Genomic DNA, 15,054 nt, shown 5'->3' on the forward strand with positions numbered 1-15,054 from the left:
CACAACATCAATCATTCCCAATCCTTCTCTTTTCATGGTCGTGTAATTCTTTTCAACAACATTTAGCTAGAAATTGACATAGCAAATTGGAAAATCCATATTGCTCTCACCAGGCTGTGACAATATGCATCCTATAGCAAACGCAGAGGCATCAACATACACATGGAAAATTTTGTTCTAATCTGGCACTTTAAGTAGAGGTGTTGAAACCAATGCTTGTTTCAATTTTTGAAACGACTCCTCGTAGTCATCGGTCCAAACAAATACTAATATCAATCCATATAGAGGTTTAACAATTACAACATACATGTAGATAAGCTTTTGATAATACCCACAATGCCCCATAAAAGACTGAACATGTCTAGCAATTATTAGACATGGCAGTTCCACAATCACTTTAATCTTCTCCATATCCATAGATATTACATTTTTTGATACAATATGCCCCAAGATTTTTTGTAGTCTAACAATGAAGACACATTTCTCTGGGTTAAGACAAATCCTATAAGTGTGGTATTTCTTGAAGACTTTTTGGAGGTGTTTGATGCGATCCTCACGAAATAAGGAATATACACACAAATCATCCATGTATATTTCCAAAAATTTACGTAGATAGTCCTTGAAAGCATGGGACATTAGTCTCTGAAAAGTGACGGGCGCATTCGTAAACCCACAAGGCATCACTCAAAATGCATATATTCCCCATTCTGTAGCAAAAGTAGTCTTGTATTTATCTTCAAGCCTAATTTCCAATTGGTTATAACTTGAAAATCCATCCAAGAAGCTTAATACTTTCTTTCCTACCACTCTTTCAAGTACATGATCTGTGATTGGAAGAGGATTTTCGAGACTCACTCTCCTCATCACTTTCCATTTCAGTTGTCCAAACCTCTTTCAAGGTCTTTTCCAACTCCTCATATTTCTTTCTTTGTTCAACCCTTGTGTATTTAGGTTCTTTCAAGATCTCACTAGGATTTACTATTTCATCGGGTGGCTTAGAGGCCCTTTGCTTCTTGCGTTTCACATTAAAGTCTCTTGAGGAATTCTTGAAAATTTACTCGATACCATGTCCTTTATGCAATCATGGGTGTCTACTAGCATCAAATACGAAGTTTAACCCTTGAGCTGTGGCATTGGCTTTTCTCTTACCTCTTTTTTGATTCATTTATTTTGATAATGCCTTTGTCGTCTGGGCCTTTGATTAGGGAAATCAAAAAATTTCTCCATCATTGGCTCAGACTCATTATCTTGATCATCATACCTTTCGTCATCCGCATTCAAGTTTAGGTCTTCTATTATGTTGATTGCATCATAAAAACTTTCATCATTTGGTTCCTCACTCTCATCGAGTGATTCCATCATTTTAGCACAAGTGTCTAGATCCCTAATAGAAATCTCATCTTGTTTACACGTGTAGACACTGCATGCTCTCCTCTAATTCTTGAGCTAACCTCTCATCCATTTCTGTTTCTTGATTGTCTTGTCCTTGCAATCCATTTACCATGCAAATTGGAACTATGTCGAGACCATTTTCATCGCAAATTTTTAGGGGTGACCTCATTGACACACACATCCAAGGTGGCCAATGTTTGGGTCCACTCTATGGGTTCCATACTCTCTTTTGGAAAGGGTTCTGGGATGTAATCCAAATCATCAAATAATCTTTCCTTCTACCAGTGTTCTATTCACATCTTTGTAACTATTGTTTGTGACTTCCACAACTCTACCTATCACATCCGAAGACAAGACGGAACCTACGGCAAAATGTCAACCGCGGAAGGCGTGACTTTGGCTAGGGAATAGGCATGACAAGAGGGTTTCAACCTCTTGTCTGAACACAAAATCAATCCACTAGACAAAATCCACTATCTCTCATCCAAAAACGTAATCTTTCCTCCTTGACCGCTCTCACAATCTTATCCAAAACAACAAGAAAACCAACTCCAAATCTCTTCAAAATTAGTAGACATAATCCTAAGGTGATCTAGAACACATCCATGACACCAAACCCTAAAATTGCATGCACGCAAAAAATGCAATTTTTTGCAGACACAATTTACAGGTGACTGAAATCAGTGAAAATCACAACCTAAGGGTGCTCCTAAGTGTCGAGAATCTACAACAGGCGGAATTGCATTTCAACACTCGGTTGAGGAGAAAACTCACCTCGAAGGTCGTAGGAGTCGGCGCTCGGTTCTTCACGTGACGCTTGCAAGGTTGCTATCCACCCTTAGCTCTTGTTGTGGCTACGTGGATGGTGCTCTTGGTTCTATAATGTGGGTGCGGTGCGGTGCGGTGCGATGCAAGAGGGTAAAGGTAAGAGGGGGAGAGGGAAGTAGACAACGTACCCGTACTCTTTTAGGTCTTAACTCTCTTATCTCCAAACTTCAAAACTTAGGTTAAACTTTACAATAATTGCCTTTTATACACTGGCTAAGGGTCTCAATGTACATGGGGAAAATATAGCTCAAACTTGGTGTAAACCAAGCTATCTAAAAATGTGATTTGACAGATACAATTTGGAAGCACTTGGCCCCGTAATACGGTTGGCAAAAATATGAAACAAAACTAAATATTTATCAAATCCAATTTTATACATCGTGATGTTACAAAGGCTTTAACTCTTGGACTTAGACTCATCACAGCATCTGAAGCGTGGCTGCTGTGGCATCTTGAACCACTTTCCCCCTCCTAAATCATGTCGTCCCTAACATGGGTCTCCGAGACGCGAGTAGTTAAAGCCCTTGCTGGTATTCTTTGGTGGTCTCCTTGTCTACGCTTGAAGAAATTTGGGCATAGAGTTAGTGTTGTAGCTCCATGGCATGGTAGCTGACAAACCGTGCTCTCATATCAGTGATTTCCGGACCAAATATCTTTGTGTTCAATGTAAAAAACCCTGTATAAAATGCCTGTTCAAAAGTGTTCATGAAATAGGAAGGCATGAACATTAATTTGGCGAAGAACCTATGTATTATCTTCTCATCTGGTTGCCTACTTAGATCATAGACCAATCCTTTGTTGCCCTCAAGATAGGACATCCAAGGAGTGTTTGTCACTTTAGGCATGTGATACATTGTGATACATGCTACCATCATTTTGCAAATATTTCTTAGCATTTGGCATGACAAGTATGGCAGTCCTTCAAACAAGGTGATTGCTTCTTTGAGAGTCTTCAACATGTATTTCTCATCAATTCTCTCAGCTAATAGTGGTGCTGGCAGTGCTAGGGTAGTTGAGCCAATTTTTGTGCTTCTTATGAAGAGCTTCATGAGCTACCAGGTTTTGACTCGTGCTACTGGGAAAAAACAGACACAGTCCCTCGTTTGTGTAGGTGCCCTCAGCATGTGAATGTGATATTGGGGATGATGTTTCAGCCATGCAATTTGCCAATTCCGCCAAGTCGGAGCTGGTGGAGGAGCATCATCCATTTCCTTTGTAATTGCCGCTTTCGACCTGAGACATTCATATCTAATTAAGGGAAGTGGAAGTTGGCAGGCATACCATTCTTCATTGAGTTGTGTGGGCCTAAGGATCTGGACATTGAGTGAATGTAGGATCCGCACTTCCCATTCCATAGCCTTCTGCCAATGGACTTCATCTTTGATGTCGATGTTTGCCTTGAGTTCTTCAATCAATGGATCTGTCAACCTATGCGTATTCTCCCAGAGTGTCTTTATTGGGTCAACTTCATATCCTTCCACCACTTTTTTCTTGTCTTTGCTTCCATCCTCAGTTTTTGTGGTTTGTTCAGACTCAGTGGGTTGTGAAGAAGGGTTCCTTCCTTGTGGCGCTTGAGAGCTCTCTGCTGTGTTAGTGTTGGTGGTCAGGTTTTCTGTTTGCTTGCAGGTGGTTGATATTTTGGGTTGCCAGCATCACCATCCCCGTCTTGGTTGTCTGGATCAGGTTGGGAAGCTAGAGGAGGTCGGCATGCTAATTGCAATTGTAAAGAGGTGACAAATGCCTTCAAATCCTCGTTTTCCTTCTTTAAGACTTCATTTTCTTTCTCTAGAGCTTCTTCTAGGTTTATGGGTATTACAGTGTCATCTTTGCACATGCTCTGTTCAATTTTCAAGGTCGTTTCAAGCTCTTTAATCTTTTTGTCGGCATTCGCGGAGGTTCTGGCTCCTTCAGACAACTTAGCCACCTTCGGATTAGCCTTTATGCACTCAATGAATCTCTTCTGAGTTGCAATCTCATCTTCTCTATTTTCTAGCTCAGCTTCTGCTATTGCTAGATTTCCTTCCACTTCATCTGAGTGAGCCACCACATCATTGATGAGTTCACTTTGAGTCACAATGAAGTCCATGTCAGCTTGATGATTGAGGACGGCCTTGTTGAGCTCATATTTCAGGGGCACCACCTCTCTATGTAGTTGAAACAGGTCTTGTTTTGCCAATTGAGCCTCAATCCTGGCAACTTCTACCTCTTTGTCCAATTCTTGTTGCAATGCATAAGCTTTTGAGAGTTCATAGAGCATTACTATGAGACTAAGCTCATCTTGATCATGGCTCTGAGCAGCTATGATGTACATATCCCTGACCATTCTTTGCAGCTGCTAACAACGGTCTTCCATAATAGGCCATCGAGGAACAAAGACACTGGTTCCTTCAATTGGTATCCATACTTGGGTTTGGACTACCTCCACTTGCTTGCCTTTGTCGTCGTGTTGGACCTCCTGGGGATGCTCTTCCATGATCGTGTCATCTCTTGGCAGCTATTCTTCAATTGGATTTTTGGTTTGAGTAGGGACTTCTTCTGAAACAGGCACTTTATCACTTTGCTTTTCTTCAGCTGACAATCCCTCAGCTAGTTTATCCCCATCAACATTTTCTTCAGCAAGTTGCTCTTTCTCTGACTTACCTTCCTTCTTTTGCTCAGTCTTTTCAGCAATAGGCTTGGCTTCTTCTTTGGGTGGCTATTCAGGTTGGGATGTAGAAGGTGGTGCAAAATATTTAGGTGAAGAGGATGTAGATGTAGGTTTGTGGTCGACCTTGTTGTCGTCCCCTTTATCATCATCATCCGATGATGTGGTAGTATCTTCCTCTGTTTCTTTCTCAAAACTTTCCGACTCATCATCTTCAGACTTCTTGGTTGCCTTTCTTGCATCCTCAATCTCTGTCTCTTGCTCTATCTATGCATATAATCTGTCTAGATCTTCTTGTGTGGTAGCAGATAGCATTGGGTTCTTAGCGCGGAATGCTCTCTTTAGCCCTTCTAGAAACCATTTTTCTTCTAAGTCTCCTGAGTCCACTCTTCTTTTCTTGAATTCCTCTGCTAGTCTTTCAAATCTAGCCTCTCTCTGGGCTCTCTCTTCCTTAGCTGGCTTCTTGGAATCCCATCGGCTTCTTGACCTTCTTGTCATTTTCATCGCCTTGTTCTTTAGTTTCCATTTCTAGCTTTCGTTTGCCTCTAGTCCTTGTTTCTTAGGCTTTGACAACTTCTAAATCTTCTTGTTCTGCAAAAGAGAGCCATTCCTCCTGAGTGGGAGCTTCAGGAAACCTGTGTGTCATACCAATTGCTTGGTATGCTATGCGTGTCAGTACTTCAGGTGCTCCAAGGTAGCTGATTGTGTCTTTTCTCTTCTTCCTTGTTCAGCAGTTCCAACAGGTATTCAACATGGTTGAAAGTAACTGGGTTAGGTTGCTCAATTGCCCATGTATAATTGATAGCTACTGTATGGTTAGGAGTGGTGAATCTAGATGGGCGTTTCTCATCAAAATAGAAAAAATGCATAAATAAGCAGGTAGGAGTCTCTCTCGCCCTGCAAACCATATCTGAAAAAGTAGCAACAACTCCTTTTTTGGTGAAGAATTCGGTGGTCAAGTCCTTCTTAGTCTTCAGAGTTGTTCCTTCCTTTGACAAGCTTAGCGCTTCAACAATGATTTCCTGTGTGATCATTACGACCATCTTTTGCTTTGGTTCCTCCCCAGATGCGGGCAAATTTGAAATCTCTGCTGTGCCATCCTCTTTAATGCCGGTATACAATTCATGGGCTCTTCTGATGTCGATACCACATGGATTCTTTTTGAAATAGTTGAGGAGATCCACCGTCTCCAGAGCAGCTTCAATCTCCATCTTGTTCATCATTCTGTATACCTCTTGTGGTGTCATAGGAACTGCTACAGCATTTCCAGCTGGGTCTCTGTACAGACCCTCATATATGGTTGCTCCTTCTAGCTCCATCTCATCCTTTTCCAGGTAGGCGATTGACTCCTTGATTGAGTCTTTGGGGACCACATACTCCGGCATGAAATCTAACTTCTTTTTCTTGCTCCACCTCTTGGGTGGCGTCTTATCAGCCTTCATAGCTCCTGTAGATTCAAATCAGAGTAGAGCATTTTTAGTGACTTTTGAAGCATTTTTTCATATATTAGTGCCATTTCCTGAGTCTATTGATTTCCAAATACTTTAGTAGACTCCAAACAGTTACATAAAACATGTAGAAGTTTCACATGTGGGAAAAAGATTAATTCATGCACACAGGGTAGGATATCGCGATTTCCACCTAGGTAGGACTTCAGAATTTGCATCTTTTTTCAGAGTTGGACTTCAGTCCCTTGATATACACTGTAAAATAGGCCTCTGGACCAAAGTTGAGAATTTTTGGACTTCTGGAGTGATCAGGGGATCAATTTCTGTCAGCTGTATCTGCTTCCCTGGCTCCTGTTCATCAATTTTTTTGGAATTTCTTCATTCTGACTTGGTAGGTATGCCCTACAGGCTTAGGTGATCCTAGACATGTGCTCCAAAATTTCTGTTGGGCCCTTGTTTGCTCTCTGTTGTGGAAATTGCAATTTCCACATCACTATGTCTTTTTGGACTCTGTTAGCATTGACACCTTTTGTGCATGTGAACAACACTGAAATAGGATGCTGTACCCACCTGTAGCTGAATTTGGGGTTATGGAGTCCCTGTTGGGTCATTTTCCATCACTTGTCAGACCTGATTCTGGTACTTGGGCACCTAAATGAACTGAGTTTTCTATCCAACCTTGAGGACTGTAGTTTTACAACTGGCTAATCATGTGGGAGTTGAGAAAAAATCACTTCCCAGCCTTTTTTTCACTTGGATGATCATGAGACTTGGGGAACATGTTTGCTATGCTGCTTTGATAATGTTGGGCCTACTATATTTGGCCTTGATAATCAGGATGTGACTTGAGCCATTTTTCTCTGTCTCTGTCTAGGTCTCATGGTTATCCCATCACATATGCAAATATCCATTTGCCATGAAACTTGAGGGATAAAGTCTTCACACTGTGGTAATCCTCTAGAAAACTTGAACTCCTCTGGCCCCAATTCACAAGAAGATTTAGAAATTTTCTCATGTAGGAAAACGGAGTCTTTTCATACAATAATAACATCATGAGCTTCTGCTCGAGAGGCACCGCATACCTAGCTAGGTATGAGGTGCCTCCCTCACAGAAGCTCCTGATGTTGAGGTAAGTCACAATGTGGGAATTATTGTGAGAATTTGTCCAAAACTTCTTGTGTGCAAGTATAGGGTAGTAGTGTAAGAATCGCGATTTCCTACTCTATAGCATAAAATGAACTTAAATCTAGATATACACATCTATGTGCTCCCTATGAACATTTTGATGTCGTGTCATTGATTGGGTTGTCAGAAGTGGTATGTGATCATTTTACGCTCTGAAAGCAACTCTGACTTGGAACTGTTGTGTCGGCCATTGCCTGGCGCAATGCAGAAAACACGAATTTTTTGTAGTGGCCGTCTTTCTTGGGCCTTTGGAAGTTAAGGTCATGTTAGCCTATCCTAGGGCCAACTGCCTGCAAGTTTTGGTCAAGTTTGGGTCACCCAAGAGAGCATGGACAATCATTATGGACAATCATTTTGTGATTTACCTGACCTAGCTGGCCTAGCTTTCTACCCACCCATTCCCGCATGCATTGGTGTTGAAACGAAGTGTTGTAGATAGGGAACTTACCTCTCATGTCTAGTGAAGAGAGGTGGACCATGCAGGGCGTACTAATCATGCGAATGGCGGCTCCAAAGTATCTCTCTCTCTCTCTCTCTCTCTCTCACACACACACACACACACACACACACACACACACACACACAAATGAGACTCTAAGAGGGTCCTTGACTATACATATCTTGGGCCCCCGAACCACTTTTTGACAAGACCACCGTTAGTCCTACCTCATATGTTAGATGACCAACGAGTCAAAAAAACTCTGAAAAGGGACATCGTATGACCAAAATCCATCACTTTTGCAAAACTTGGTCTCCGTGGTTAAAAAAGACGGTTTCCGCTTTTAACCATTTTTGGCCATAGCTTGAGCGTTTGAAGTCCGTTTTTGCTTTTTGTGATTCCTATAAAATCTTGGACTCGAATAGAAGAGTTTCTTGTCCTTGTGTTTTTTTTTTCAATTTACTCAAAAAATCACAGTAAATGAGAAAAAATAGTTAAAATAGCTAAAAATATCCATTATTTACACATATACTAGTGTACTCACACCTAAGGGCTCATTTATGGCGGAAAAAATGGAAATGGGTAAGATTCAAAAAATCAAATGTGAAATATTCCCAAATTTCAATTGCAAACACCACCCTATACTAATGATGCCTTTGTTGGTTCCACATAATCGAGCCTCTCGTGTAAAAGGCTAATTTCATCTTCCAATTTATCAAGAGCCTCTTGCCATTGCTCCACAAATGTTAGCATCTCCTCTTCTACTGCTGCAGCGAGCTCGGGGCCAGATAGTTTTGCAGCAAGATCATCCTTGACCTTGACCCTTATAGCAGCAAGCGACTCTTCTTCCAGAATTTCTTGGGTCTCAGCAGCCTTTAGGCCGCCCTCCCCCTGCCCCCCCCCCCCCCCCCCCCCCCCCCCCCCCAAGTAGGAGTCCTCCTGAACGGCTGTTGTCCAAGGGTGCAATGTGCATGGAAAAATAAGTTGTGTCTATGCAAGGCCATGTAATGGGCCCTAGTCATATGCACATATGCATACACAATCAATGCATGGAAAAAATTAATGTTGTGGGAGAGGCATGTCTTAATCCATATGCTTAAGGGCATTCGCTGATGAGGATAAGTGTTGTGAAGTAAGTGAGCGTACGCCATGAAGTAACCGTTGAAGCATGGTCGCACATTGTTGGATGGTTGGTGGTGGTGGTGGTAACGTCGGAGTTAGTGTTACCATTGGTGGCACAGGTTGAACAATTAGTGGTGCTGAAGTCTCCACCTTGTTTGTTAGTGATGTTTTTGGCACCCATCTGTAAGATAGATATGGTTTTCGGATGACGGGCGGTGGGTTGGTCTTAGGTTGTGACTTGTGAGGTTGTACGCTTTTCTTGGTGCTGTTTTGTAATTTTTTCAATGAAGAGGGCTGCTTTGGGAACCCATATATAAGAATCATTGACACGGATAGTGTTGTTGGGAACCCAAATATGGCGTCTGTGTTTAGACTTGGCACCCCGTGGTGGCGTTCTAGGTGTTGTGTTCCTGGTTTGGTTTTGAAAGAATTCCCTTGATGAAGTGGCTTTGACAGACTTGGTATCTGCTTTAAGTGGCTCCATGAGAGGAGTTGTTGGCGTTGTGATATTCTTTGGTTGCCAGATTTTTTGTTTGTTGGGCTACGATAGAACCTTGTGGGTTGTTGAACTTGTAGATTCATCAGGTGACGTTTTACTGAATTTTGGGCAAGAAATTGGTATATTTGTCCCGAGGACTTGTACTGAAGGGAGCTCGATCACCACAACTGAATTATCATGTGGTAATTGCTCAGCTAGATGGTTGATGGAGTCATCAGGTTGATGTTGATTATCTGTTGGTAACATATATAATGTGTCCCCTAGGGAAGAAAAATCAATAGCTCGCACCTGCTTTCCAGATGTAAAAATGACATGATTTTCTGCCCAATGTAAGTAAGCTTTATACTTACGTTGCCATGGTGTACCCAAAATGATTTGGTTGTCAGGAGAATTTGGTGGTAATACAAAAAAATTGTGTGGACAAGGCAATCCCTTGACATAATCCATTAGTTCTACATAGCTTGAAGCTATACTGACAGTGCCATTGAAGCCTATAAATGTTCTTTCCCTAGGTTGTAGAGTTAATCCGGGTATTTTTTGATAAACATTCCAACTGATAGTGTTCAAATGTGCTCCGGAATCTACCAGTGCATGTGCTAAAATTGAGGCGTATTTGAGCCTAGCTTGGACAAGTGGTGGACCTTTGCTTCTCTCTATGTTTCAAAAGAGTTAGCTTGGACAAGTGGTGGACCTTGGAATGAAACCCCCATGTAAAGCATATCACGGGTATTCCAAGTGGTGAAAAAGAACACCATTTAAGATATAACCTTACAGGTTGGACAAGTGGTGGACCTTAACACCCAATTCTTATTAATATAATGACATAGAGTGGACAAGTGGTGAATCTTGAGATCAAGCCACTCATGCAACTAGGGATAATAGGTTGGACAAGTGGTGGACCTTGAATGTAAATCCCACATAGTTCCAGTGAGTGTCTGACATTTAGAGCAAAGTTTAAGGGGTATTGCAATACATGTGGTAAGTATGGGCATCAATATAAGGATTGCCTAGTTCTTAAACGCATGTTGGAAAATCGACCGCCCACTACTGCCTGGATGAACCAACCTCCTGCATTAATGCCTTCTATTATCGTATGGTGTGTGGTGTCAATTAGGAAAGCCGACCTTATCAGTCAAGGGTATCACTAAAAAAATGACTAAAGTGTTGGGCATCTTGAATATGCCTGTCGCTTATGAGAATGGGGTAATGGTGCACGACTTTTTGGTCATGCCTGTTGGTACTATGGAAGGGAGCATTAGCCTAGGGTGCGTGTGGATGTCAGCCACCAAGTGTATCATTGATTGGGAGACTCGATGTATCACAAAGAAAAAGCCAACTCTGAGCCTTCCTGCTCTAGAGACAAAGCCCGAGCTATCAATTATTGTGCCTCTACAAACGGTTGACACTCCACAACCACAAGTGCTTAAATCAAACTCCATTGATATTGCTGGTTCTACACATTCAACCTCTACAAATGACACCACTAGTGTTTCCCCAAGGGTTGCTCCTATTGTGCAACCAGTTACGTATGAATGGGTTCCCAAGGTTCCTCTGATTCCTTCTCCACCTAGTTCAAGGAGGAAAACTCATAGCAAGCGCAACCACAATTGCAATCTTCGCATTAGCTTGTGTTGGATACCTAAAGTGTTGTTAGAAGCCCAGGGCTACTATGATGGAAATTGTCAAATTTGGGTTCCTAAACCTTGCTTAAATCATTCACCATCATCTGTGAGAGATCGGCCATCCACTCCTACACTACTAATTCTTGTGGATGATCGGGCTAAGGAGAATTTTTTTGAAAATGATACATTAGACTTGGAGTCTATCTCGATACTTGCCAGCCCTTCCTCATATCTCTCGTGCTCCGAAAGAGGGGAATCATCCAAAGCTTCGAGTTCTTCATTAAGTTCATCATTTGATGTCGAAGCTTCTACACCATCACTTTTGACCATTGTACATTCTTCAGAAAACTTAGTGCCACCTACGTCGCCCACTGTACATTTCCCACTATTTGATTCACCATCTCATATTTGTTCTTGAAAGAGTACCTTACCACCGTTGCAACTTGATGTTTCACCTAGCGTAATTCCAACATTGTTGCCCCATTCACCACTTGTTCCCAATTGGCCCAATTGGTTTCAACGAGTGAGACATCTTTTCAAAAGGTATGACCTACCCACGAAAGGGGGGAATGCTTCTTTGTCATTCGATTGCTACTCTCTACATCTTCCTTCCCTGACCTTTGAACTTTCTGGTTCGCGGGATTGTATCTGTATAGCGTATACTAAATCCTCCATTTGAGTTGAAACAAAACAAAAAACAAAACAGTAAAAGAGTAAGAGTACTTCTTCAATCAGAGTGCACCCTACCAGTCTAAATCACTGACCTGACCTCCCATGTGTCACATCATGTGCCCTGAAACAACAACCTATGTCATGTGTAAGTTTCGTTCTATTTTTGTGACTAGTGTCTAGATGCATCCACTGATGTGCCTCTTGGAGGTGGGTAGTGCTTTGGTGACACATTTTGCAGTGATGATGGAGGACAGATGGTTTTCGGATGCAGCTATGTGCGCGATCCATCGGACTCCCAGGTGTACTTCTTCTTTTTCTTTTGGCCTTCCACATTTTTTGTGCTGTTGCATGATTGTCGTTGTAGTATGCTAGGAATGCAATGCAATTATGGTGTTGTTACTTGTTGCCAATCTAGATGCTCTCACGTTTTTAGACCTCTAGTACCTTCTATGCTTCACCACCTCGAGTTTTGTTTTATTACTCTGGCTTAAGTAGGTGTCATGACCTTAGGCTACACTTGGAAGCATACACCTTAAGCTTTTCTCATTGCAAGCTATACAACTTGTTCTCTATACGCAATGCCAAACTCCCACGTGTCTGTGAGCAACGCCAAGCATCATCTTCACATTGACCTTGAAGCCTATTATGCTCCAACACAAAAACAATGTGGTGGTCACCTTATATCAACAACTCAAAGGAATGCCCTTAGATGTTGTGGAGAAAAGAATGTAGACATATGGTGTGATGGATCCATCTACCCTCAGGATCCTCAAACCTGCAGTCATCCACCATTCTCAAGCCCAATTTCTCTTCTAAATTTTTTGGAGATGGCCATGCAGGTTTGTTGGGCTACTGCAAATCAATTTCAGCACCCCCCACAGCTGCTATAGGAATAGTGAATGCACAAAACACCCAAATCCCTCGCCTAATAGACCTATGCAACGAGCAAGAAGCCAAGATTAAGCAACAAGAACAGGAGATTAAGGGGCTACAATAGCAAGTGAAACAATATAGAAAAAAGGAAACAACTCTTGGACCTCGTCAAAGGAAGCAAACGTTGCGGAACGTAGAGGATGTTAAGGTTGGTTCAAGAGGCATCAAGAAAAGAATCAAAGCAATATAGTAAGCTTTTTTGTACTTAAGTACCTTGTCCCATTGTCCCATTCTCCTTAAGTACCTTTAGCAATCTTGATTCTTTGTAATTTGGGGTCTTGGTGTAGGGTTGTATTGAAACATGATAAGGAGAACATCAACCCAAACAGTAACCCATCAAAGCAGATAAAACCTTTGGTTAGGTCGAAGGTTGCAAAAGAACTACTACAGGAGAAGAAGTTCAAGGTTGTGCAGAGAGATGTGGTGGATCAACTTATTAGCTAGAACACCATATCCATTGAGAATGTACAGAGTGCTATGGATGAGTGTGGCATTAGCCGTAAAGGATATGCCTTCTCGTAGAAGACAGTGAGGACTACACTCAAGGCTAAAGGTATCACTCCAAAACTATTGCCAGCTACTACAGATGTTTGGAGGCTTTGACATAGACTTAACAAGAAGCAAAATGACTATGTGGGATCCCCATACCACATTACAAACAAATACAAAAGGAAACAATGTACTGTCAAGTATGATGAACATAACAACATCTTCATGGACTTGGAGCCTGTTACAGAGAGACGGATGGCGGAGTTCTACAATATCACCCATGCTAAAACAAAGGGTGTTTTGAACTTTGTTTTAAAGATGGATGAGTGTGAGATCCTCAATGAGAAGAAGATGGAAAGGGTAGCCATAACTTTAATGGACAGAGCAATGGCTAACATGTCGAAGGATGATCCTCTTTATTTTTTTGTATAGTCTGAGATGAATCGTTGGTGGCTTGGGTGCTTTCTCGTATGTCCTTTTATCTCTTGTATGTCATATGTGCATCCTGTTACAATAATATCATCTATTATCAATCTTATTAGTCTTGTTTTGGTGCAGGTTTTAAAAGAAGACCATGATATCTTGCATTGGATATTTTAGTAAACTCCCATTCTTGATATTATAAGTGGGCAGACGGATGGGCAAATAACTCTTGATGTTGGAGATAGAGACACCTTCTAGGTTGTCTGGCACTTGGCATCTGACTTGAAGACACTAAAGTGTTTGTACAATTGCAACAAAGGAGCCATGACCTTACCATGCTTGTACTGCATGGAACCATCCAAAACCCTTGACCGCAAGTGGTGGACCAAGAGCCAAACTCGCATTTGCTGGATAAGAGCTTCCAACCTATTTTTGCTATACCACTGACTAATGTTCACATTTGCACTTTCCATGCTTTGTAGTCGAGTCATAGGTAAATTTGATCAACCTCTAGGTGGGTTTTGTATGGAAGATAAAAGACAAGATAGAATGTAGTGATGGGATTGCAGCTATTGAGAGGATGTTGTCAAACATGCAGCTTCATGGAGGAAATGTTTAAATTCAGCAGGACCAAAATCTCTCAACCAATGAGAAGGATCTACCAAGAGAAGTTAAAGTAGGTGGTGTGAAGGCAAGGCGTTTTTTGTCATGCCCAATCAGCAAAACAATCAATAAGAAAAGAACCAATCACATAAGCAGGATAGAGTATGAGCAATGGAGGAAACTTCACAATACAATTAAGGACCATGAGGCTAAATCTAGAAATGCAAAAGAGGAGGTGTGGCATGCAGTGGACAATATCTTTGAAATGAGTGACAAGGAGTCATGGACAACTGCCGATTCAAAAAACACTTCGAAGCAGCTTGGATAGACAACAACATGACACACTACATGGTACACTACCAAACTTGGCATTCATCATGGTATACAAAATGTGTGTATAAGAATTGTTATTGTTCTATGGCAGCACATAATCTATAACCATGTACCATTCTTTATACAAAAGTACGGCGATCCAAGCATATGGAGCACACAAGGTATGGAGAAGTCGCATTATATGGAACGCAATGCATACTTTAGACATACTCAACATGGTGGTGCTAGCCACAAAGGAAAGAGCTTTTGTGAACTCTACGATAAACAAAGATAATGCAAGCAATACGGGAAGTCCAATCAAAGAGGGAAAAGAAGATTCAAGCATTTAGAAACTCAAATGCTCTTCAAGCACAACAAAGATGGAGAGAGGGACGCCACTTCATTAACCATGGGTGGGTGAAGGCATCATAGAGGGATGCACT

At 41.6% G+C, this 15,054-nt stretch overlaps 1 pseudogene; it reads left to right on the forward strand.

The window, feature by feature from the left end:
* Positions 1-10,709: 10,709 nt before the first annotated feature.
* On the forward strand, positions 10,710-14,627 carry LOC147434526 (uncharacterized; annotated as a pseudogene).
* The last annotated feature ends 427 nt before the right edge of the window (positions 14,628-15,054 follow it).

The sequence above is a fragment of the Adiantum capillus-veneris genome, chromosome 19 (assembly GCF_014529385.1).
Source record: "Adiantum capillus-veneris isolate H3 chromosome 19, ASM1452938v2, whole genome shotgun sequence".
In the NCBI taxonomy this organism is placed as follows: Eukaryota; Viridiplantae; Streptophyta; class Polypodiopsida; order Polypodiales; family Pteridaceae; genus Adiantum; species Adiantum capillus-veneris.